The sequence below is a fragment of the Eptesicus fuscus genome, chromosome 4, assembly GCF_027574615.1.
Source record: "Eptesicus fuscus isolate TK198812 chromosome 4, DD_ASM_mEF_20220401, whole genome shotgun sequence".
NCBI lineage: Eukaryota > Metazoa > Chordata > Mammalia > Chiroptera > Vespertilionidae > Eptesicus > Eptesicus fuscus.
In genome coordinates this window covers 32,481,132-32,484,590 of record NC_072476.1, presented here as the reverse complement: position 1 = coordinate 32,484,590, position 3,459 = coordinate 32,481,132, and the positions used below count along the sequence as shown (strand labels likewise).

Genomic DNA, 3,459 nt, shown 5'->3' with positions numbered 1-3,459 from the left:
TTACAGCAGGATGCCGTGGCCACAGCCCCCTGAACAGGGTGCCTCTCCCGTGCCTCTGCAGAACGAGGGGGCGCATCTGAGGGAGCGCATTCGCCAGCCCTCTTGGCCGCAGCCATAAAACAGGCAGGACGCATTCCGGGAGACATTCTTCTTAGCTTTAAAGGCTTCCGCGTCTTTTCTAAACGGCTCCAAATTAGAGGAAGGCTCCAGACAGGGGCGGGCCTGGGGAGGGAGTTTGGGAAAAGACAGACCTCCCCTAATTGTCCTCAAAATCTTAGTCGTCCCATCTGGTAATTAGAGAGTTGACAGAAGGGAAAGGCAATTTCCTTTGGGGTAACAAGGAGAAAAAGGCTAATTGGCTCCAAGTCTGGGTGCTGCCTGAGGTATTAACTACAGGGTGTGGGCTGCTCTGGCCCCGGTCACTTGGGAGCGGGGGATGCCTCAACCACGGGCAGCGGGTACTTGCCAATAGCGCACGTTGGATGTCTCTGGGCTCAGTGCCAAATTTAGTGGTCTGGATTCTGAGTGGGGAAGGTCGGCCTCAGGGAGCATGCATCTCTCTGGTACTAGGGCTCTGCCTCCCAGGGCTTATTTGGGGAGTCACTCGGGGCGGGAGCCACCTCTCGAGCCACATGCGGCTCTTTGGCCCCTTGAGTGTGGCTCTCCCACAAAATACCACGGGTGGCAGTTGTAAATGTGTCTGTCAATCCTTTGAGAGGTGGGGTCTATGTCACTTCTTCCTGCCACTCGGCAGGGAGAGTCTATTTTGAAGAAGTGGTGTTAGAAGAAGTTTAAGTTTAAAAAATTTGGCTCTCAAAAGAAATTCCAACCGTTGTACAGTTGATATTTGGCTCTGTTGACTAATGAGTTTGCCTTAGCCCCATCTCTGATCTCATTAATGAGGAAGCAACAGATAGGTGGGAGATGGTAAGAAACAGGTATCAGAACCCAGACCTCCTGAGCCCTGGCTTGACTCCCCACTCCTGACCACTAAGGAAGGTCTTTCCCACATAATCACATTGCCTTCTTCAGACCTGAGAGACTGCAGAGGTGGATAGGGTGGTCTGATGACCAGGCACAGCCAGGAGGATCCAGGAGCCCAGAGGTGGAGGTGGGGGGCTCACGGTGCAGCATTGCTCCCTAGAGAGTGATGGTGACTTGTCTTCTCAGCCACAGTAGCCACAAGGCAGGTCGGACCTAGTACCAACTTGTGCTGAGGAGTTGCAAGGACTAATAGCAGCACAGGAGCAACCTACGGATTTTAGTTCACAGTCAGCTCAACTCAGACATGTGTTGTAAAAGTGAATGTATTTTTGGGCTGCATTAATAGAGATCTAAGTCCTCAATCCAGGGAGGTGATAGTGCTACCTTCCACTGACCTGCATGAATAACCGAAATCTTATGCTTGGTTCTAGTACTGTGCTTTAGGGGGAGGACCTTTTGGAGGACATCAACATTTAGTCACATGAATTATGGCTGAGGGGCTGAGGGCTCTCAGCTGGAGAGGAGCAACCTTGGTGGGGGAGCATAACTGTGGCAGCTGTGTCCGTTCATCAAATGGGCCAGGGCCTGCATTACCCACCCAACTGGGAGCAGCACTCAGCTCTGCAGCGTCCATCTTCCTTCCTCCTGGTGTTGGCAGCCAGGCTCACAGCCCTCTCCAAGCTCAGCCCCTTGAGAAGAACGTTCCCTTTGTTACCCCATTTAAATGCCACTGTTTGGGGTATTAGCGGTTGCTACATAAAGAATCACAAAGCACGGTGCTGTTCTCACAGATTCTGTGGGTCAGAAATCCTGTGGGTCAGGAAGGGCATAGCTAGAACAGCTTATCTCTACTTCACAGAGACCTCTGAGACCTCAGTGAGAAGACTCTAAGGCGGGGTTGCTGGGTGGCAAATGCTAGAATCATCTGAAGGCTTGACCACCTGTACTAGGTGTCTGGGCTGGGAAGACTCAAAGTCAAGGACTGCTGACCAGAGTGCTTACAGTGGCCTCTCTCTGGGACTTGGGCTTCCTCATAGCATGGCAGCGTCATGGTAGTGAGACTGCTAATGTGGTGGCTTAGAGCCCTATCACAAATGTCCCAGCTAAAATAAGGTGGAAGCGTCATGGTTTCTTGTGACCTAAGCTCAGAAGTCATGTAGTGACACTCCTACCCTAACCCTTAATCAAAGCAGTCACCAACGCCTGCCTGCCGAGTGGCAGGGAGAAGTGACATAGACCTCACCTCTCAAAGGATTGGCAGACACATTTACAACGTCACTCCCACCCACCCTGGATCTGGGTGCTCAGGAAGTGGCCTAAGGTCACAGACCTGGTAGGTAGAGGAGCCAGATTTCAGACCGAGGCCTGAGGGACTCGGCTCCACAGCCGAGTACCTGAGCCCAGGCAGCCACGGCACTCACCTGGGATGAGACCATCTGGCAGGTGGTCACTCTCTCCAGGGCGGGGAAGGCCTGCGTTGGAAAGGGGCCAGAGCAGGGACGGAGGTCAGGCCTCTCTTTCCTGCTGAGAACAACCTCAAGGGTAGGCTCCGCCTTGGTCCTGTGCCAGCCCCTTCACTCAGCCTGGACCCTGGCATCGCCCTCTGCATCTCAGCATCCGCATTTGCCCTCTGCAAGCCCCTGAATGTTGCCTCCTATCATCTCACTCTCTTTGACATCTGGGGAAACTGAGGCTCAGAATAGTTAAGGGGTGTTGGGCCAGCAGTTTCGCCACCTTCCAGCTGGCTCCAGCCCCTTCCTCTTTCTGTCATATAGGACCCCTGCCTCCATGAGTGGGGTGACGAGAGGGGCATGAAGGGCTCAGGTAGGTCCATGCATTCTCCCAAACCCACTGGGCATTTCTGTGGGGACTCAGAGAAGAAGAGAACCCTGGGGCGGGAAGAATTTAAGAGGTCAGCCTGGAGGAGGAGAGAGGGAGTCATGGTGGACAGTGGGGCCAGCCCCCCTGGTAACACAAAGTATGTCCTTTTCTTTCTCCCAAGAGACAGGCAGGCCTTATCCCATTGGACAGCTGAGGAAACTGAGGCCTGGAGTGAGGACGGCTGGTTCAAAGTGCCACCGTAGGACTTACATCTTGCCCTCAAAAGGAAACCTGAACCAAACTGGGGTGGTGGGGCGAGGTCCAGATGGGCCCTCCCCCTGCTGGGCATCCTGCAGCAGACAGTGGGCCAGGCTTGGGCTTGGGGCCTCCCAGAGGCCTGGAGGCTGCCAAGCAGGCCCAATTTGCTGTGCTAATGGGTGCTTTTGGCTGCTTGGAGCCTCCTCACACCCTCTTCTGTGAGCAAGGCCATCGGCAACAGAAGAGACTATAATTATGTCAAGCCACGCCCTGCTGTCTTAGCTTAGCAATTAGCCAGGTTGCCCAGCATCCAGAAGCTTCCACCCAGGCCTGGCTCAGGGTGGGGTCAAGGAGAAGCTAGGACCGGGGGTGGATCACTTTTTGAATTCCCCATAT

At 54.1% G+C, this 3,459-nt stretch overlaps 1 long non-coding RNA gene across 2 annotated transcripts; it reads right to left on the bottom strand.

The window, feature by feature from the left end:
* Nucleotides 1-1,327: 1,327 nt before the first annotated feature.
* On the bottom strand, nucleotides 1,328-3,225 carry LOC114231480 (uncharacterized). Of its 2 annotated transcripts, XR_008555663.1 has the most exons (4): nucleotides 3,076-3,225; nucleotides 2,406-2,456; nucleotides 1,583-1,673; nucleotides 1,341-1,379 (listed from the first exon to the last, which is right to left on the bottom strand). It is a non-coding gene; the product is annotated as an uncharacterized LOC114231480 (long non-coding RNA). The 2 variants fall into 2 exon arrangements; XR_003617433.2 differs by having other exon boundaries at nucleotides 1,328-1,673.
* Between the last annotated feature and the right edge of the window lie 234 nt (nucleotides 3,226-3,459).